This window comes from Callithrix jacchus, chromosome 11, assembly GCF_049354715.1.
Source record: "Callithrix jacchus isolate 240 chromosome 11, calJac240_pri, whole genome shotgun sequence".
NCBI lineage: Eukaryota > Metazoa > Chordata > Mammalia > Primates > Cebidae > Callithrix > Callithrix jacchus.
Genome location: NC_133512.1, coordinates 118,599,331 through 118,622,013, shown reverse-complemented (window position 1 = coordinate 118,622,013; position 22,683 = coordinate 118,599,331).

Here is a 22,683-nt window from a genome sequence, read left to right as displayed (position 1 = left end):
AGAAAATAAATAAATAAATAAATTAGCTGGGTGCGATGGGGTACGGTGGCAGACAACTGTAGTCCAAGCTACTTGGGAGTCTGAGACTGGAGGATCGCTTGAGTCTGGGAGGTGGAGGTGGCCGTGAGCTGTGATCATACTACTACACTCCAGACTGGGCAACAGAGCAAGACTCTGTCTCAAAAGGAGAAACAAAGAAGAAAGAGTGTACACCCTCACAGAAAGTAAGAGAACCCAGGCAAAAGGTGGCACATGTTGAAGATGACCAAGAAAACCGAGCAGTCACTATGGATACTTCCTCTACCTATTAAGCTATAGTAGTGACTAATTTAAGTAGTACTGACACATTTATGTGGTTTTGAGTCTCTAAATCCCTTCACGTTTTCTTCTAACAATGCTAGTAATGTTAAAGTAACAGAACATGAAACACTTCTTGGCTCTCTGCACCATTTAAAACTTTCCCTCAAAATCTAAACATCCAACTGTATGCCAAGCACGATGGTGGATGCTTTATAAGAGTCTCCTTACAGGCCGGGTGAGGTGGCTCACACCTGTAATCCCAGCACTTTGGGAAGCTGAGGCAGGCAGATCACAAGGTCAGGAGTTCAAGACCAGCCTGGCCAACATGGTGAAACCCCATCTCTACTAAAAATGCAAAAATTAGCCAGCATGGTGATGCACACCTGTACTCAGGAGGCTGAGGCAGGAGAACTGCTTGATCCCAGGAGGTGGAGGTTGCAGTGAGCTGAGATTATGCCACTGCACTCCAGCCAGGGTGACAGAGCAAGACTCTGTCTCAAAAAAAAAAAAAAGTCACCTTACTTCTTCATCATCAAAAGCCACAGAGACAGAAAAATTATTGTCACCATGTTATAGCCTTGTTTATGACCCTGAATTCCATTTCCATCTGTATCTCCTCTCTTCTCTTGAAGGTTGTGGGGGTTGTGGGGGGCAGGTCGGAGTGGTGGTATTGCTTAAAGATTTGCCTAGGGCAAATTCCACCTCACTTATTGAGAACTAGCTTAGTACTTTGCCCATTACATTCTCCGTGACTATTTGATAAGTGAATAATGAATGAATGTTTCTGGGGTCCACACGGGCAATGGGTTGCATTTCAGGAAGGCATCTTCCTTATCACAGATCCCTGCCAATTTATGTAAAATCAAATCAGGTCACCAATCGAGCTACTCTCAGGGTCATCAACGATAAAGTCTGGAATTTATTCCGGCTCACTTAACAAAGCATTGCACCCCCAGGGGTTATCATACCTGACCCCATCCCCAAGTCCATTAGGGGCTGCCTGGAGGCTGCAAACTGGGATTCAGCCTCTAATTTTCTCTCATATGCTTAATAAAAGTTATCCTACTGGAGACATTTTCTTTGAATCCTCCTCATAGAAAAGCCCGTTTCCTACTAATTATGTTCACTTAAATACTTCTAAGGGGAAAGACAGGAATAAACGTATCCCAGTACCTTAAGATAGCAATCCTCCATGACCCAGTAGGATTATTCCCAGGAATAATTTTTTAAAAATATTGAAAAGGAAAGTAAGAGTTCTGGGCTAAGATGGTGCTCAAATGCATATATCTAATTTCACTCCCTCCCAAAACCTCACTAAAACTTCGGTAAAGAGATTTTCAAATCAAGAGATAAACCTACAAGGATGCAATGACCAGGAAAGGAGACAATAGCAGCAGCATTTCTGAGACAGGCTGGCAGGCAGTCATGCAGTTACTGACTTACCAGCCCCGAGCAAAAAGACATCCCAAACTGGCAGTGGGGAAAACCGAGGGCCAACTTGATTTACATTGCAAGGCTCTCAGAAGGCACAGACACTGGCAGTAGGAATGTGTGCAGGTTTGGTTAAGCTGCTGTTTCCAGGCATTCAATGTGTTTTGTGGTTCCTGTAATTGTCAGTTTTTCCATAACACTTATTAACACCTACCGAGCTCCATAAAACCCACTTTGAGAAATCTGGAATACGTTTCATCTGGATATGGACACAGCCTAAATTGTAGCTTCCTTATGTATACATTTTTATTATAAAGGTAATATAACCACATTTCAAAAAATTGGGGAATAGAGAATTATTTTAAAACATACATAATTCCAGGGTCAAACACACCTGTATTACATGAGTTCTTAACCTTGGTAATATCCACAAATAGAATTTAGGGAGTCTGTAGGTATAAATGGAAAAAAAATTACATCTTTATTTTCATTAATTTCTAGCTGAAATTTAGCATTTCCTCTGATTATAAATGTAGGGAATAAACTACAGTACTGTAGGCAGTACCTATCGTCACCAATAGAAATGGCAACTTTTTCATTATACTTCATAGTTGTCACTAATATCTCCAAGAATTATTTATGCTCAATTTATATTTTCAAAAATGTTACTTGACCTACTACTGTGTTTTCTACTGTGTTAATAAAGAAACACATATATTCTAATAGCAAAAAAAAAAAAAAAAAAAAAAGGAAGGAAAGAAGGAAGGAGAGAAAGAGAAGAAGAGCAAGAAAGGAAGGAAGGAGAGAAGAAAAGAGAGAAAGAAAGAGGAGGGAAGGAAGGAGGGAGGGAAGAAGGGAAGGAGAAAGAAAGAAAGAGAAAGAGAGAGAGAGGGAGGGCGGGAGGGAGGGAGAGAGGGAGGAAGGGGAAAGAATCCTGCATCGAGTCGATCATTTACACTTTGAATGCACTTGTGGCTCTGGATTGCTCCCAGGGCTGTTAAAAAAAAATAAAAAATAATGAAAGAAAATAAAAAAAGAGAACCAGAGGAAAATGGAAGTGAGAAATAACCAATTATCGACTTTGAAGAAATTTTCTAGAACAGAAGGACATGAGTTGCCAGACCATAAAATTGCCCACCAAGTCCCGAACACTGTAGATTAAAATAAACCCACACAAAGACAAAGAGACTAGAAATTTCCAGATGTAAAGAAAATAATCAAATAACATACAAAGACTCGATTATGAGAAAGGTTTTGAATTTCTCAACAGCAACACTGGAAGTCAAAAGCAATACCTTCAAAATTTTGAAGAAAATTACTTTCTACCTAGAATTTATATCCATTCAAACTATTAATCAAGTAAGAATTTACAATACAGGTATTTATATTCTCAGACATATCAGATTTCAAAAGGTTTGCCTCCCATGCACAGTATCTGAAAAAGCTACCAGAGAAAGTGCTCCACCAAAACCAGAGTGTCAACTAGGAAAGTGGAAAACACGGGCTGCAAGAAATAGAAGGTATCTGGACTCCCTTTGCCAAAGGGGAGAGGCAAAGGGAGGCCCTGGGAAGACAGTGGACGGGGTCCCAGGATAGCAGCTGTGCACCACATGCAGAGGGAGCCAGTTCAGACTGGAGCGGTGTGACTAACTTGGGAGACAGACACACTGACAGCTATTACCACCAAGACCCCTGCTGTCAGTGTACCATTTTTGGAACCTGACTCAGATCAGGATGTCTGGGGAGCCTGGTCCTGATACTGAATTGTGCTAGCCTTATCTTGACCAAGTGCTATGGAACTCATGTTCTCCCTGCCACAACCTGCTGCCTGATCAGGAAGTTTGCACTTGACCTGCCCCTGAAAGGAGATAGAAGTGAGCTCCCAAGCAGAAAGCACAGAGCAGCCAGCTGCCCCTGATCAGATTCCACCCAGATGTCCAAGGTCTGGCTGATGCTACCCGCCGGCCACATACCCTCGTTGCAGGGAGCTCTGTGCTGCCCAAGACTCCCTCATGACCTTGCTCACTGACATTCCCAGAAAGGTTCTTGTAAACTCTTAGGGAAGCTGAAGCCACACTAAGACCTAGAGGGGCTATCAGTGTCTCTTCTCCTGGAAGTCTTCGTCTAGTATAAAATTGTCCTTTCCTTTCATGTTAGGATTATGCTTGCTTCTCAGTATTGTTTAGGAATAAACACATATATGGTAAAAACCATAGACAAAAAGCAAGGGAAGGATTAACCCAAAAGTCAAGAGAATCATTCCCTGGGGTAAGAAAGACAACGGGGGAGTGGATATGACTCAGGAAGGGAACCCAGGGGGCTTCTAAGATACCAGTGATATTTTATTCCTTAACCTATGAGACAGAAAAATGGATGTTTGCCTGTCTGCCTGCCTGCCTTCCTCTTTCTTTTTCTCTTCCTTTTTTTCTTCTTTCTTCCTTCCTTTCTTTTTTCTCCTTCCTTCCCTTCCTTCTTCCTTTCTCTTTTTTCTCCTTCCTTCTTCCTTTCTCTTTCTTTCTTTCTCTTTCTTTTCTCTCTTTTCTTCCCTTCTCTCTTCCTTCCTTCCTTTCTCTCTCTCTCTCTCTCTCTCTCTCTCTCTTTTTTTGTGAGATGGAGTCTTGTTCTGTCAGCCAGGCTGGAGTGCAATGGCACCATCTAGGCTCACTGCAACCTCCACCTCACAGGTTCAAGCGATTCTCCTGCCTCAGCCTCCTGAGAAGCTGGGATTATAGGCGCCCACCACTATGCCCAGCTAATTTTTGGTATTTTTAGTAGTGGCTGGTTTCGAACTCCTGACCTCAGATGATCCACCCTCCTCAGCCTCCCAAAGTGCTGGGATTACAGGCATAAGCCCACCGAGCCCAGCTCTTTCTTTATTTTAGTGAGACAGAATCTTGCTCTGTCACCTAGGCTGGAATGCAGTGGCACAATCACAGCTCACTGAAGCACCAACCTCCTTGGCTCAAGTGATCCTCCCAGCTCAGCCTTACAAAGTGCTGGAATTATAGCCATGAGCTGCCAAGTCCAGTTCTCTCTCACTCGCCTTCTTTCTTTCGTTCTTTTCTTTTTTTTCTTTCCTTTCTTTCTTCTTTCTTTCTTTCTCTTTCTTTTTCTTTCCTTTCTTTCTTTCTTTGTCTCTTTTTTTGTGTGTGTGATGTGGTCTTGGCTCACTGCAACCTCCACCTCCTGGGTTCAAGTAATTCTCCTGCCTCAGCCTCCCAAGTAGCTGGGACTACAGATGCACGCCACCATGCCCAGCTAATGTTTGTATTTTTAGTAGAGACGGGGTTTCACCATATTGGCCAGGGTGGTCTCGACTCTTGACCTCATGATCCACCCGCCTCGGCCTCCCAAAGTGCTGGGATTACAGGTTTAGGCCACCGCGCCCGGCCTGTGTTATTATTTTTCTCCTACCAAGTTTAGATTTGTCTCCTTGGCTTGTGAAAAAAAATAAGAGAAAAAAAGAAAGAACAACAAAAAGTTTGAGTTTGGTTTCCTCTGGCTGTTCTAGTTATTTAAGATGCATTATTAAGTTGTTTATTTGAAGTTTTAATACTTTTTTCACGTAGGTGCCTATCGCTGTAAACTTTCCTCTTAGTACTGCTTTTGCTGTATCCCATAAGTTTTGGTATGCTGTGTTTCCACTCAAATAGATAAACGAAATTGAAACAAAGAAAACAATACAAAAGACCAATGAAATGAAAAGTTATTTTTTATTTTTATTTATTTTATTTCATTTTTTTATTATTTTTTGAGATGGATTCTTGCTCTGTTGCCCAGGCTAGAGTGCAGTGGTGAGATCTCAGCTCACTGCAACCTCCGCCTCCTTTGTTCAAGCAATTCTCCTGCCTCAGCCTCCCACATAGCTGGGAGGCATGAGCTACCAAGCCCAGCTTACAGGCATGAGCTACCATGCCCAGCTAATTTTTTTTTTTTTGTATTTTCAGTAGAGATGAGGTTTCGCCATGTTGGCCAGGCTGGTCTTGAACTGTTAACCTCAGGTAATCCATCCACCTCAGTTTCCCAAAGTGCTGGGATTACAGGTGTGAGCCACCGCGCCAGGCCAAAAAGATTGTTTTTTAAGAATAAACAAAATTGACAAACCTTTAGCCAGACTACTTAAGAAAAAAGAGGGAAGACCCAAATAAATAAAATCAGAGCTAAAAAGGAGACATCACAAATGATATCACAGAAATTCAAAGGATCTGCTGGGTGTGGTGCCTCACACCTGTAATCCCAGCACTTTGGGAGGCCAAGGCAGGCAAATCACTTGAGATCAGGAGTTTGAGACCAGCCTGGCCGATGTGGTGAAACCTCATCTCTGTTAAAAATATAAAAATTAGCCAGGCGTGGTGACATGCGCCTGTAGTCCCGGGTACTCAAGAGGCTGAGGCCAGAGAATTGCTTGACTCCAGGAGGTGGAGGTTGCAGTGAGCCGAGATGGTGCCACTGTATCCCAGCCTGGGTTACAAAAAAAAAAAAGGGCTTAAATCTAAGACCTGAAACTAGGAAACTACTAAAAGATAACATTGAGGAAATTCCCAGACACTGAACTGAACAAAGATTTCTTGAGTAATACCTGACAAGCACAGACAACAACAGAAAAAATGGACAAATGGGATCACATCAAGTTAAAAACCTTCTGCACAGAAACAAAACAAAGAGGCAGAGAAAATATTTGCAAATGATTCATCTGAAAAGAGATTAAAAATCAGAACATATAAAGAGCTCAAACAACCCTATAGAAAAACATCAAATAATCCAATTTAAAAATTAGGCCAGCCCAGTGGCTCATGCCTGTAATCTCAGCACTTTGGGAGGCTGAGAAGGGTGGATTACCTGATGTCAGGAGTTCGAGACCAGCCTGACCAATATGGTGAAATCCTGTCTGTACTAAAATACAAAAATTAACCAGGCGTGGTGGCGTGCACCTGTAGTCCCAGCTATCCAGGAGGCTGAGACAGGAGAATTGCTTAAACCTAGGAGGTGGAGGTTGCAGTGAGCCAAGGTCGTGCCACTGCACTCCAGCTTGGGTGACAGATTGAGACTCTGTCTCAAAAAAAAAAAATTAAATTAAAATAAAATTTTAAAAATAAAAATGAGCAAAAGCTCTGAATAGACATTTCTCAAAAGAAGACATATAAATGGCAAACAGGTATAAAAAAGCTGTTCAACATCACTAATCTCCAGAGACATGCAAAGAAAAACTACAATGAGATATCATCCAACCCCCTGTTAAAACAGCTTTTATCAAAAAAACAGGCAATAACAAATGCTGGAGAGGATCTGGAACAAAGGAACTCTTGTACACTGTTGATAGGAATGGAATGTAAATTGGTACAACCACTATGGAGAACAGTTTTGAGGTTCCTCAAAAAACTAAAAATAGCTGGGTGTGGTGGCTCATGCCTGTAATCCCAGCAGTTTGGGAGGCCAAGGTGGGCAGATCACCAGATCAAGAGATGGAGACCATCCTGGCCAACATGGTGAAACCTCGTCTCTACTAAACATACAAAAAATTAGCTGGGCGTGGTGGTGCGTACCTATAATCCCAGCTACTCAGGAGGCTGAGACAGAAGAATCACTTGAACCCGGGAGGTGGAGGTTGTAGTGAGCGGAGATACTGCCACAGCACTCCAGCCTGACAACAGAGTGACACTGTCTAAAAAACAAACAAAAACTAAAATATAACTACCATGTGATCCAGCAATCTCACTGCTGGGTATATACCCAAAAGAAAACTAATCAGTATATCAAAAAGATATCTGCTCTCCCATGTTTATTGTGGCACTTTTCACAATAGTGAAGATTAGGAACCAGCCTAAGTGTCCATCAGCAGATGAATGGATAAAGAAACTGCGTGTGGCCTGTCAGGGAAGTGAAAGGGAGAGGATCAAATGGAACAGCTAATGGGTGCTGGGCTTAATACCTGGGTGATGGGTTGATATGTGCAGTGATCCACCATGGCACACATTTACCTGTGTAACAAATCCGCACATTCTGTACATGTACCTCGGAACTTAAATAAAAGTTGATTTAAAAAATTTAAGAAAACATTTAAAAAGAAAAGAAACTGTGGTACATACATACAATGAAGCACTATACAGCCACAAGAAAGAATGAGATCCCATCATCTGCAACAACATAGATGGAACTGGAGGTTCTTAGGTGAAATAAGCCAGGTACAGAAAGCCAAACTTCCCATGCTCTCACTTAGTTGTGGGAGATAAAAATGAAAATAATTTAACTCATGGAAATACAGAGTAAAAGGATGCTTACCAGAGGCTGGAAATGGTAGTGGGGGTGGGAGAAGTGGGGATGGGTAAGGGTACAAAAGTACAATTAGATAGAATGAATAAGATCTAATATTTGATAGAACAACAGAGTGACTACAGTCAACGATAATTTATTGTACACTTAAAATAACTAAAAAGGGCCGGGTGCAGCAGTCACACCTGTAATTCCAGCACTTTAGGAGGCCAAGTGGGGCAGATAACTTGAGGTCAGGAGTTCAAGACCAGCATGGCCAACATGGTGAAACCCCATCCCTACTCAAAATACAAAAATTAGCCGGGTGTGGTGGCGTGTCCCTGTAGTCCCAACTACTCAGGAGGCTGAGGCAGAAGAATTGCTTCAACTCGAAAGGCAGAGGTTGCAGTGAGCTGAGATTGCACCACTGCACTTCAGCCTGGGTGACAGAGTGAGACTCTGTCTCAAAAAAAAAAAAAAAAAAAGAGAGAGAGACAGAGAGAGAGAAAGAAGAATGGAGATTCTGCTATCAATAGTGACATTTAACTTAGTTTTACAATTTGTAGCCAATGCACTAAGACCAGAAGAACAAGGAGAAGGATAAAGAGAATAGAAGGAGGAGGGGGAGAAGATTAAGGAGAAGGAGGAGAAAAAATAAGTACAAAATATTGGAAAATAATAAAGGAAAAGTTAAAATATTATTATTGGCTAGGCAAGCCTCCTAAGTAGCTGGAACTACAGGTGCATGCCAAGCCTGGTTAATTGCATTACGGCGAAACCATGTCTCTACAAAAAATATAAAAATTAGCTGGGCATTGGCCAGGTGAAGTGGCTCACGCCTGTAATCCTAGTACTTTGGGAGGCTGAGGTGGGTAGATTAACTGAGGTCAGGAGTTCGAGATCAGTCTGTCCAAGATGGTGAAACCCCTTCTCTCTAAAAATACAAAAATTAGCTGGGTGTGGTGGCACGGGCCTGTAATCCCAGCTACTCAGGAGGCTGAGGCAGGAGAATTGCTGGAACTGGGAGGGAGAAGCTGCAGTGAGCTGAGATCACGCCACTGCACTCTAGCTTGGGTGACAGAATGAGACTCAGTCTCAAAAAAAAAATTATTTTGGGAAACAGAAAATAATTAGAAAAAAAATGTGATTAGATTCAATCTAAATAGCCCATTCCATATAAACAAAGTACATTAAAGACAGAAATAAGTTCATTAAGAAATAAAAAAAAATTTGTGAAGAAAACCATACTATTTTATTGAGAGAGATAAAAGAGGCTTCGATAAATGGAGAAACAACTCTTATTTATGGATAGAGCTCCTCAACATTTTATAAGGTTATTAATTCTAACTTGATTTCTATTTTTAGTATTATTTCAATTAAACTATCAAAATATGCCATGTGCAGTGGCTCACACCTATAATCCCAGCACTTTGGGAGGCCTAGCCAGGCGGATCACTTGAGGTCAGGAGTTCGAGACCAGCCAGGTGTCGTGGCACACGCCTATAGTCCCAGCAACTCGGGACTCTGAGGCAGGAAAATCGCTTGAACCCAGGAGGCAGAGGTTGCAGTGAGCTGAGGTTGCGCCACTGCACTCCAGCCTGGGAGACAGTGAGACTGTGTCTCAAATAAATAAATAAATAAATATACAAAATTTAGCCAGGCATGGTGGCCTGTACTCCCTGTAATTCCAGCTACTTGGGAGGCTGAGGCAAGAGAATCACTTGAACCTGGGAGGTGGAGGTTGTAGTGAGCCAAGAACCCATCATTGCACTCTACACTCCAGCCTGGGTGACAGAGTGAGATGGTTTTTTTTTTTTTTTTTTTTTTTTTTTGAGATGGAGTTTCGCTCTGTTTTATTTTACAAAAATAAAAATTTTTTGTATTTTTAGTAGAGACAGGGTTTCACCATGTTGACCAGGATGGTCTTGATTTCTTGACCTCATGATCCACCTGCCTCGGCCTCCCAAAGTGCTGGGATTACGGGCGTGAGTCACCGCGCCCGGCCCGTGAGATCGTCTTAAATAAAGTATCTATATATTTTTAAAATTTGAAATAATTATTTTAAAACTCATTTGTGAGAATAATACCATTTTGAAGAAGAAGAGTGGCAAAAATACAAAAAGAAAAAGAATAGCAAGTGGGATGTACAGCAGAAACTTGCTCATTCATTTACATATATGTTAAACTATACTTAAAAAGCTACAATGATTCTGTGATAAATGAACAAACAGGACAAGCGAGGTGGCTCAGACCTGTAATCCCAGCACTTTGGGAGGCTGAGGCGGGTGGATCACGAGGTCAGGAGATCGAAACCATCCTGGCCAACATGGAGAAACCCTGTCTCTACTAAAAATACAAAAATTAGCCGAGTGTGGTGGCGTGCGCCTGTAATCCCAGCTACCTGGGGGTCTGAGGCATGAGAATCACTTGAACCCAGGAGGCAGAGGTTGCAGTGAGCCGAGATTGCAGCACTGCACTGCAGCCTGGGTGACAGAGGGGGACTCTGTATCAAACAATAACAAGAACAACAACAAAGAACAAACAAACGACACAGCGGTGATGCCGGCATAAGACTCACTAGGAAGGTCAAAGAAAAGGGAGCAGCACTAAGCAGGTTACCACCCCATCTCCCTGCTCTTCACAGCAGAGTTGTCTGCATCTATCATCTCCACTTTCTTACCCCCCTACTCCAGTCTGGCAGCCATCTTACAGCTTTACCGAATAGCTCTTGCCAAGTCATTCTGACTTTTGGGCTGGGTGGAGCTGGGTCTTCTTCCTTGACTTTGTTGAAATAGTAGATCTAACTGATCACTGTATTTGTCAAGGTTCTTCAGAGAAAAGGAACCGAAAGGATATATGTAGATAAGTAGGAAGAGGTTTATTATGACAGATTGGCTCATGCAATTAGGGAAGCTGAGAAGTTCCACAATCTGCTGTCTGTAGGCTGAAGGCCCAGGAAAGCTGGCGGTATAGTTCTAGTCCAAACCTGAAGGCTGAGAACCAGGGGAACCAGTGTAAGTCCCGGTTCAAGCCTGGAGAAACAGGAGCACCAATGTCCAAGGGCTTGGGGAGATGGATGCCCCAGCTCAAGCAGAGAGAAACTCATCTTTCCCTGACTTTTTGTTATCTTCAGCTCCTTGAAGGATTGGATGATGGCTACTCTCATTGGTAAGGATAAACTCTACCCAGTCTTCTGATTCAACTGCTAACCTCTTCCTGAAATACCCTCACAGACACCCCCAAAAACCCTTGAGCCTAGTCAAGTTGACACATGAATTAACCATCACAATCATTTACTCTTTCTTCTCGAAGACTCACTCTCTTGCCTTTAGAGACACTGCATTTTCTTGGCTCGCCTTCTTTGCTGCCCTGCCTCTTTCATCTATAGTTTTTCCTATGTAATCCCATCTACCTAGGAAATGCCAACTCTGACCTCTAAACTACAGACTAGTCTTGTCTAACCACCTACTTGACACCTCGACTTGGCTATCTGAGAGATACTTCAAACTAGTCGTGTTCAAAATAGAACTCTTTTTTCTCAACCATTTCTTACCAAAACAATAGTCAATCTCTCCGCCAAAAGAACTTTTCCTTTCAGCCTGTAATCCCAGCAGTTTGGGAGGCTGAGGCGGGTGGATAGCCTGAAGTCAGGAGTCGGAGACCAGCCTGGCCAACCCAGTCTCTACTAAAAATATAAAAAATTATCTGGGCGTGGCGGTGTGCATGCCTGTAGTCCCAGCTACTCGGGAGGTTGAGGCATGAGAATTGCTTGAACCCGGGTACCTGAGGTTGCAGTGAGCCGAGATCATGCCACTGCACTCCAGCCTGAGCAACGGAGCCAGACTCCACCTCAATAAAAATAAATAAATAAATGGAACTATCTAAATAAATTATGGAACAACCCTAATGCAACTGTTAAAAATAAAGTGTTAAAGATTGTAATAAAATAAAAAATAAGTATGTTACAATGTCAATTTTTCAAGCCAGGTGGAACTAAAATACCAATCCTGAAAAAGCGATAAAAAGCAGGACATAAAAGCATATATACAACAGCATCACAATTATTACATTTATTTTTCTGTGTATTCCTAATTTGCCTGAACATAGATTTTATTTTTTTTTTTGGACATGAAATACTATTTTATTTGTATTTTTGCTTTTAATTTACATATATGGCATTGGGTAATTGGCCTCACTCTGTTTCCTTTTTTACTCAATACTTTAAAAAATTGTTAATAGGCCTGGTGCAGTGGCTCTCACCTGTAATCCTAGCACTTTAGGAGGCAGAGGTGGATAGATCACCTGAGGTCAGGAGTTTGAGACCAGTCTGGCCAACATGGGGAGGGAAACTCTGTCTCTACTAAAAATACAAAAATTAGCCAGGCATGGTGGTGGGTGCCTATAATCCCAGCTACTTGGGAGGCTGAGGGAGGAGAATCGCTCAGATTCTCCTGTGAACCCAGAGGATGGAGATTGCAGAGAGCCAAGATCACGCCACTGCACTCCACCCTGGGTGACAGAGAAAGAGTCCGTCTTAAAAAAAAAATTCTTTTTAATAGACTTTTTTTTTCCCAGAGGTTTTAGGTTCACAACAAAATGGAGTGGAAAGTACAGAAATTTCCCATAAGCCCTCTGCCCCCACAGAAGCACAGCTTCCCCCATTATCAACATCCTACACCAGAATGGTACATTTGTTACAACAAATGAACTACATTGACACATTGTTATCACCCAAAATCCATAGTTTACATAAGGGATCGCTCCAGGACTGTACTGTCTGTGGGGCTGGACAAATGTATAATGACAGGTATCCAGCATTATAGTACCATACAGCACAGTTTCACTGCCCTAAACATTTTCCATGTTCGAATTAATCATCCCTTCTTCTCCCCTAACCCCTGGCAACCAATGATCCTTTAACTATCTCCACAGTTTTGTTCCTTCCAGAATGTCGTATTGTTGGAATCACAGAGCATGTTTTTGGATTGGCTTAGTAATATTCATTTATGCTTCCTCCATGTGTTTTCAAGGCTTGATGGCTCCTTTTTTTAAAAAAAAAAAAACAGGGTCTCACTTTGTCACCCAGGCTGGAGCTAGAGTGCAGTGGCATGATATTGACTCCCTGTAACCTCTGCCCCCGGGACTCAAGTGATCCAGTGATCCTTCCACTTCAACCTCTGAGTAGCTGGGACTACCAGCTCATGCTACCATGCTGGCTAATTTGTGTATTGTTTTGGAGAGACAAGGTTTCACCATGTTGCCCAAGCTGGTCTTAAACTCCTGAGCTCAAGCGATCCGCTTGCCTCAGCCTCCCAACATGGTAGGACTACAGGCATACACCACTGTGCCCACCCTACTCCTTTTAGCACTGAATAATATTCCATCACCTGGATGTACCACAGTGTATTTATCTGTTCACCTACTGAAGGACATCTTGGTTGCTTCCCAAGTTTTCAATTATGAATACAGCTGCTATAACTATCTTTGTGCAAGTTTTGGTGTGGACAGTTTTCAATTAATTGGGGTATGCCAAGAAACACAATTGCTGCCTCATATGGTAACAGTATGTATAGTTTTCTAGGAAGCTGCTAAACTCTCTTCCAAAGTGGCTGTACCATTTTGCATTCCCATCAGCAACGAGTGGGCGTTCCTCTTGCTCTACATCCTCAGCAGCATTTGACGTTTCAGATTTTTGCCATTCCAATAGGCATGTGGTCGTATCTCACTGTTGTTTTAATTTGCCGTTTCCTAATGACATATGATGTTGAGAATCTTTCATCATCTTATTTTCTGTCTGTATATTTTCTTTGCTGGGCGACCCTTCCAGCTCTTTTGCCCATTTTAAAATCACATTGTTCCTTTTCTTATTATTGAGTGTTAAGGCACAGTGGCTCATGCCTATAATCCCAGCACTTTGGGAGGCTGAGGTGGGGAGATCACTTGAGGTCAGGAATTCAAGATCAGCCTTGCCAATATGGTGAAACCCCATCTCTACTAAAAATACGAAAATTAGCCTGGCATGGTGGCCAGTTTCTGTAATCCCAGCTACTTGGGAGGCTGAGGCAGGAGAATCACTTGAACCTGGGAGGAAAAGGTTGCAGCGAGCCAAAATCACGCCACTGCACTCCAGTCTGGGCAATAAAGTGAGACTCTGTCAAAAGAAAAAAAGAAAGAAAGAGAAGGAAAGAAAGAGAGAGAGATAGGAGAGAGGGTGGGAGAAAGGGAAGGAAGGAAGGAAAAGAAAAGAAAGTAGAAAACATTTTCAATAGCAGTCCTTTATCAGATATGTCCTTTGCAAATATTTTCTCCCAGTCATGGCTATCCATAGACCACTTTTTTTTTTTTTGAGACAGGGTATCAGTCAATTGCCTAGTCTGGATTATAGTGGCATGGTCATAGCTCACTGGAACCTGAAACTCCTGGGCTCAGGGGATTCTCCTGCCTCAGCCTCATAAGTAGCTATGACTGCAAGTATGTGCCACCATGACTGGCTAATTTTTTTTAAAGTTTTTTGTAGAGATGAGGTCTCTTTATGTTTCCCCAGCTGGTTTCAAACTCCTGGCCTCAAGCAGTCCTCCCATCTTGGTCTCTCAAAGTCCTGGGATTACAGACATGAACCACTGCACCTGGCCCATTGATTGCATTTTAATTACGATTTAAAAAGTGATATTTAGAATCAATACAAAACAAATCACCCAGGTGGGTATGTCAACACCCTGAACACCTCTGTCATCTAAGAGCTCTGTCATCTTTGTGGATCCCAAACTCTGATCTCCCTCACCCCCTTCCAGTGGCCCTGGCTATCACCTTTCCAACGGCCACTTTCTCGTGTGTCCTCTCTGAGCTCAGCAGTTGGCTCTCTCTCGCTCTTTCAACCACACTCTGAGGCTTTCTGCCCTTCTCTAGGGGCAGAGAGTGAGGCCATATTCTAGGGATTCTCCTGGGACTGAGTCCCTTCTGAGAGGGGACAGTGGAGCAAGAACAGCTTGGGGCTCAGGCACCAACCACCTGAGAGCAGAGCTTGTTTTGGGTCTGGGAGTCAGAGGGAAGGGAAGGCAGAGGGGAAGGACCATGGCAGGGATGTCAAGAAAAAATAGGCCTGGAATGAGGGCACCTCAGCCCAGCCCTGTGAGTCGGCCCCCTCCCAGGCAGGCCAGAACACCTTTCCCAGCATTCACAGGGCTCTCTCCAAGAGGGATGAAGAAAACTAGAGGTGAACAAGAAGCAGAGTGGTGAGGGTGGGGTAGGGGGCTTGAGGAATAGAACCTGGAACCCAGGATCCCTCCTGGCTCTGGTCCCTGGCCTTCTCTCCTCCTGCCCTGGATCCTAGAACTGAAGGGTAGAAGCAGGTCAGCAGAGGGGCCCTCCAGTGGGTGCCTCTTTTTTTTTTTTTCTGAGGCAGTGTCTCACTCTGTCACCCAGGCTAGAGTGCAGTGGTGAGATCTCTGATCACTACCACCTCGGCCTCCTGAGTTCAAATGATTCTCATGCCTGGGCCTCACAAGTAGCTGGGACAATAAGCATGTGCCACCACCCCTGGCTAATTTTTGTGTTTTTAGTAGAGACGGGGTTTCACCATGTTGGCCAGGCTGGTCTTGAACTCTGGACCTCAAGTGATCCACCTGCCTTAGCTTCCCCAAGTGCTGGGATTATAGGAATAGAAACTTGAACCCAGGCCCTGTGAGCTACCACGCTCCGCTGTGGGTGCCTGTTTTTCATTCCTTTAGGTCTTTAGCTTTTGGGGATCAGGACAAGGTAGAGCAAGGGTCAGGGGAGTCTGCTGCACACAATACTTTGTAACGAAGAGCAAGTCTTTTCATCTTTGGACAGGATGACTGCTCCCAAAGGCCTGCTTTGCTGGTCTGTATCTCCTTTCTTCAGCCCTTAGACTTAACTCAATCTCACTGTTTCCCAATGTAACAGATTTCTCATTTGCGATATCGGGATAATAATTGTCCTGCCCTCCTAGAGTTACTACCACCATTAAATGAGTCAATCTATACAGAGTGCTTTAAACAGTGCCCGGCATAGAAATGCTGTGTGCGTGTTTGCTACTATTCTTACTATGGTACTAGATTCCAAGGAGTGAAAAATGAAGCCGCTGGGTGCAGTGGAGGAGGCAGAGAAGTCTGGGTCAGTGAACAGGAGAGACTGGTAGCAGGGGACACCAGGACAGGGCTGGGTTGGGGGTGGCAAGGAAGAAATGCAAGCAGCCAGGAGAGGAGTCTTACCGGGGGCTGGGCCACAGGGCGAGTTCTCACCAGCAGGTAAAGAGGTGAAGAGGATGGCGGCTGGGAGGAGCTATGCACCATCTGCAGGACTGATCTGTTTTGTAGGGCAGAGGAGGCCCCAGGGCAGACTGTCCTGGTTCTTCTGCCACTGTGAAAAGCCAGACAACTTGCCCACTTAGAGCAGAGTCCCTCACTCCTGCCCCTCCCTCCCTGACAAAGATCCCTGGACCACCCAGGCACAGGGTAAAGGGGATGAGGTGATAGGTCGATTCAGCCCTGGGGCTCAGATCCAAGCCCCTGCTCCCACACCAACACCAAGGTAGGAACAAACCTCAGTGGGGCTTTGGCTTTTGACAGGCTGAAGGCTTCCCACAGGTGCCATGTGAACTCAGCTGTTTCTTGCATCAGGGGAATGAAGGCCTCCTGCCTGTGACCCCCCTCCCCTCACGGGTCATGCCCCCATCCCTCAGGTCCTCAGAGAACAGAGGAGCAGCTGAGGGGCCTGTGGCGGGGGTCGGGGGGGCGGGAAGGAGAGGATCACAACAAAGCCCTCAGGTCAGCACCCCCATGAGGCCTAATCAGGGTGTCCATGCATGGAGGAAGACACCCTATGCTGCCCCTGGAGCCTTACTGTAGCCCCCCAGCTCACCTCTGCAGGCCTCTCCACTCCTGCAGCCAAGAGCTGGGGAAGAACCTCATAGCAACGTCTGGCCCTCATCGCAGCCCTCCTCCCTGTCTCCCCTGAGATCTGAGGCCTTCATGATGTAAGTGGCAGGATTGCTAAATGGCAATGTTGGTGCTGGGGCCACTTATCTCCCTGACCTGTGAGATGGCCTGGCTAGGCAGGGAGGCTGGGGCAGAGGCTGGTGGGGGAGAAGAGAGGAACCCTTCCGTTTTCTCTCTCCCCTGGGCCCCTGACCCTCTCCTGGTGAGTGAGTGGGCCTCTAGATATCTGGAGTACAGGCTGTGCATGCAAACAGCTTGTGATCTGTGCGATTCTGCACTCCCCACCCCACTACAAGTAGAAGCCCCTATCGTTTGGCCTGTAGGAGGTGCTGGAGGAACCTTTTGTAAAACCTGCCTGGAATGAGAGCTTGGGTGAAGGGGACGCACCCACACAATACCAGTCCCTCCGGCTCTTGGGCAGCTTGCTCAAAACACACTTCCTGTTTTACAAGGTGGAATAATGCAACCTTATGAGAGAACGTGAACCAGAGGAAAAATAAAAAATAAAAATAAATAAATAAGAAATACGCCATTCATCAAACTTTATCCCAAATTCTGAAATTCTAATAAAGTGTTTGAATCAGCCTTCCCAGGGAATGGAGAGAGCTGTGTTCCAGTTCTGCCTTGGCAAAGTTGTGAAGGCCGCTCCACCCTTCTTCCAGGAGGGGCCACTGCCGACTGATAAAAGAGTGAAGTCATGTCTGTGAAGGCCAAGGGCAGGAAAAGCTGGGAGCGGGGAGGCCACAAAGACATAGGGCTGGCAGGAGCATGGGAAGTGACAGGGAAGCCCAGCAGAGGAGGGCCTGCTTCATCTTGGTGCCCTGAGCAAGGCCATGCCCAGCCCCCAAGGGACCAAACCCTGCCAGGGAAAGGAGAGTGGGCAGCAGCTCCCCACCAGGACCGCACAGCCAGTGCCAGGAGGTAAAGCTGGTGGGGGAAGATGGAGATGACATATTGTGGGAGCTCCAAAGATACAAATCATTGAACAAATGCAGAGGAGAAATGGACAGAAGTAGGCCCAGGTCCTCTAGGTCTTTGTATTCAAAGTGTGGCCATGGACCAGCAGCACCAGATGCTTGTTACAAAAGCAGACCCTTGGCCAGGCACGGTGGTTCACGCATGTAATCCCAGCACTGTGGGAGACCACGGTGGGCAGATCACTTGAGATCAGGAGTTCAAGACCAGCCTGGCCAACATGGCGAAACTCCCATCTCTACCAAAAATACAAAAATTAGCCAGGCATGGTAGCAAGTACCTGTAATTCCAGATACCTGGGAGGCTGAGGCAGGAGAATCACTTGTACCTGGGAGGCAGAGCTGCAGTGAGCTGAGATCGTGCCTCTGCACTCCAACCTGGATGACGGAGTGAGACTCCGTCATCCAGCCTGGGTGACAGAGCGAGACTCCATCTCAAAAGAAAGAAAAGAAAAGAAAGAGGAAAGAAAAGCAGACTCTTGCCCCTCCCCCTGCAATCTGCATTTCAGCAAGTGGCCGCTGCCCCACAGACAGATGTGAGCAATCTAGAGGAGAGAGCAGGGTTGCACTACCGTCCCCGCCCGTGTCCCTGCACACATTCAGCTGCCTTGGCTTAAAACAGGCCCAGAAAGCTCCCCTCTCCTCTGGCCAGACGGGTCTGAGTGGGTCCTTCCAGAATGCACAACAGGTGCGAAGAGGTGGCAGCTCCAAGCAGCCTCTTATCTCACTCCCTCTCCACTGTCCCCAGCCTGGTCCCCTGGTGCTGAGTGAGCCCTGGTGACAGGCAGCCTCAAGAGAAGGGAGCCCAGGAGAGTGGGGATCAGGGCAGCCCAGAACAGGGTTTCTTGATACTTGGAGGTGGAACTTCCACTGAAAATCTGGTGGAAGTTCTGCTCCCTCTACCAGAAAAATGGACAGACACACAATGTCGCAAATGTGGCAGGGGAGTCATAGATCCTCCAGAGCCCACTCATGTCCCCCAGCCCACAACATCCTCTCTTTCCTTCCACTCTGATGGTGCCGGAGTGCCTCTTCCTCCACTCTGAATGCCAGGGCCCCTCTGCTGCAGGGAGCTTGTAGGCCAGACCAAGATGCAAACCCATAGGATGCAAGCCAAAGCAAAGGGGCCATGGGGCAGCTCCAGGAGGGAGGGGTTTATGTCTAGTCTGGAAGGCAGCCTTGGGATTGCAGCAAGGCCGAAGGCTTTGGGGTCAGCTAGGCTTGCCATCTGTACTGCGGGCATCCATGCTACCCCACAGGGATGGCGTGCGATCAGGGTAGCATGTCGAGGACTACTCCCTCTAGTTATGGAGAAGGTCACCATCCTAGCTAGGGGTGACCCCCGAAAGTTGTCCATAATCCAGGGCCTGGAATGTGTTACCTTACACGCCAAAAGGAACTCTGCAGGTGTGATTAGGTTGAAGGTTTTGAGATGAGCAGATTATCAGAGTTTATCAGGTGAACCCAATATAATTCACAGCGAAGGTGTGAAAATGGAAGCAGGGCAGAAAGACAGGGAGATTTAAAGATGTTACGTAGCTGGTTCTGAAGATGGAGGAAGGGACAGCTACTAGAAGTCAGCAAAGGCAAGGGAATGAGTTCCCTTGAGCCTCCAGGAAGAATGCAGCCCCAAGGATCCACAGTGGACACCTGGACTCCAGGACAGTAAGATCAGACGTTTCTGTTGCTTTCAGCTGCTACGTGTGTAGCAATTTGTTACAGCAGCCATAGGAAACCAGTACACTAGGTTTTGCCAGGTAGAAGCCACAGTCTGCTGTTGGGAAGCTGTGGGGCAGGAGGGAGGTCAGGGGGGAATTTTGCAGAAGGGCAGGGTAAGGGCTGAGCCTGCAATGAGAGGGAGGAGGGGCCAGGCCCTGAGTGCTCAGCCTATGACCTCACCGTTGGCCAGCCGCAGCTGCCCTGGCACCCGGATGCCTGTCAGCCTAGGGTTATATGCCTGACTGGGCCAGAAAGGGATCCCTGTGTAGCCAGTCCTGAGGCAAGGGTGAGGGGTGTGACAAAGAAGGTCGATGCCGAGAGGGAGCCCAATCAGCCCCGGGCTGCAGAGCTCACACGAGGGGAGGGAGGAGGCTGGTGGGGCTGGCACAGTGCCCTGTTGCCCACGGACCCCTGCCAACTCAGTCCCTCTCTCCCACTGACAGGAAGTACCTCCACCCACTCTTCTCTTTCCTTTCTCCATCCCCAGGCTATTCTGCCCTCCCCTGGGAGAGTAGGAGGGCCAAGGAGGGACTTTGGGGCTATAGATTGAGGCTGGGGTCCAGGCAGTGGCTTATGCCTGCAGTACCAGCACTTTGGAAGGCTGAGGCAAGAGGATCACTTGAGGCCAGGAGTTCAAGACCAGCCTGGGCAAAATGGTGAAACCCCATCTCTACACAAAATACAAACAAAAAATTAGTGGGTGTAGTGGCATGCACCTGTAGTCCCAGCTAATCAGGAGGCTGAGGTGGGAGGATTGCTTGAGCCTGGGAGGTCAAGGCTGCAGTGAGCCATAATCATGCCACTGCACTCCAGCCTAGGTGACAGAGTGAGACCCTCTCTCAAAAATAAAGAGAAAAAGAGTGAGGCTGGGTGACAACCTCAGCTCAGTGGCTGAGAAGCTGGCTGACCTTAGGCAAATGACTATGCCCCTCTGAGCCTGTTTTCTCCCCTGGAAATGAGGATGATTGTAGTCCCCACTTCCCAGGGCTATATTAAATGGCACCATGCATGTGAACAGTGTCCAGTATAGAGTCAACCCTCCAAGTGCCATCTTTGTGTTATCATCCTGTATACATGGTATTACCCACAAATACAAAAGAAGTTAGTCTCCCTGCCAGCTGCCTGGTTCCTCAAGGGAGCGCGTGTCCTGTTGGTATCTTTGTATTTGAAGCCTTGCAATATACTTCCTGGTGTGGACTGGGCGATGAATATATGTGTTATGTATTCGTTCAGTTATTTAACAAGTGTTTACGGGTGACAGTGTTTTAGGGGATAAAAACACATAAGGGAAAACAAACACTCTGCATATATTTATTTATGTTTTAGAGTCAGGGTCTGGCTCTATTGCTCAGGCTGCAGAAGCACAATCATAGCTCACTGCAGTCTTGAACTCCTGAGCTCAAGGGATTCTTCTGCCTCAGCCTCCAGAGTGGCTGTCGTCACCATGCCTTTTTTTTTTTTTTTTAAACTTTTTGTAGAGACTGGGTCTCACTGTATTGCCCGGCTGGTCTTAAACTCCCAGGCTCAAGCAATCCTCCTGCTTTGGCTTCTCAAAGTGCTGGGATTACAGGCAGAAGCCACACACGGCACAGGCCAGGTACTATGCATACAAATGAAGAGTATGTTTGTGATATGTTATGGAGAACATTGAAGCAGGAGAGGCAGGGATGGGGGCAGAGAGTGAGAGGGTATCGGGGGTAGCAAGGGGGTTCAGGGAAGGTCTAACATGATCCCTTGAGCAGAGACCTGGAGAAAACGAGGGGGTGAACCACGGGGCCTGAGGTGAAGAGGAGGGCACTGGCATTGGAGGACAGCAAAGAGGCCAGTGTGACCAGGACAGTATGGGTAGGGGACAAGCAGGAGAAAACAAGGCCTCAAGAGGGAAGGTCATGAGTGTGGGCCCGGCAAAGACAGGCTTCTACTTTGACCCCAGCGAAACCAGTGGAGTGTTTTAAGCAGAGGAATGACCTGCTCTCATTTACATTTTAGAAGAATCACCTTGGCTGCTGTGTATTGAGAAAATTCTGGAAGGAGGCAACAGTGGGGGCTGGGAAATTGGAGCCCTCTGTAGTAGCCCAGTTGGAAGATGGCGATGGCTTGAGCAGCACTGTCACAGTAGAGACTGGAGGAAGTGGTCAGCCGAAGCTAGTGCTACAGGGATTGGCTGATGGATTAAATATGACGTCTGTGCCAAGCATGATGGCTCATGCCTATAATCTCAGCACTTTGGGAGGCCAAGCTGGGAGGTCAGAAGTTTAAGGCCAGCCTGGGAGACAAAGTGCGACTTTGTCTCTACAAAAATTAAAAAATTAGCTAGGAGTGTCAGTTCCTGTCTGTAGTCTCAGCTACTCAGGAGGCTGAGATAGGAGGATTGTTTAAGTCTGGGAGGTTAAGGCTGCAGTGAACTATGATTGCACCACTACTCTCCAGCCCGGGAGACAGAGCAAGACCCTGTCTCATTCATAAATAAATAGTGAGAGAAAGTGGAGTCAGGACTGACTCCAAGGGTTTTTGTGTTTTTCTGTTTTTAATCTGAGCAACCAGAGGAATGAATTTGCTAGTTTTTGAGATACGGTAGATTGAAGGAGGACCAGGTCTGGGAGGGTGGCAGGGAGTGTGATGTTAATTAGGTGTGTCAACTTGACTGGACCACAGAGTGCCCAGGTATTTGTTTAAATAGATTTCTGAGTGTGTCTGGGAGGGTGTTTCTGGATGAGATTTACATTTGAATCAGCAACTGAATAAAGCAGACAGCCCTCCCCAGCGTGGGTGGCCCTCATCCAATCCATTGAAGGTTTGAATAGAACACAAAAGGCTGAGTAAGAGAGAATCTGTTCTCTCTGCCTGTCTTCAAGCCAGGACATCAGTCTTCTCCTGCCTTTGGACTCTGGACTTACACCATTGGCTCTCCTGGTTCTCAGGCCTTTGGACTCGAACTGGAACTACACCATTGGCTCTCCTGGGTCTCCAGCTTGCAAACTGCAGGTCTTGGGACTTGTCAGCCTCCACAATGATGTGAGCCAATTATTTATAATACCTCTCTCTCTCTCTCT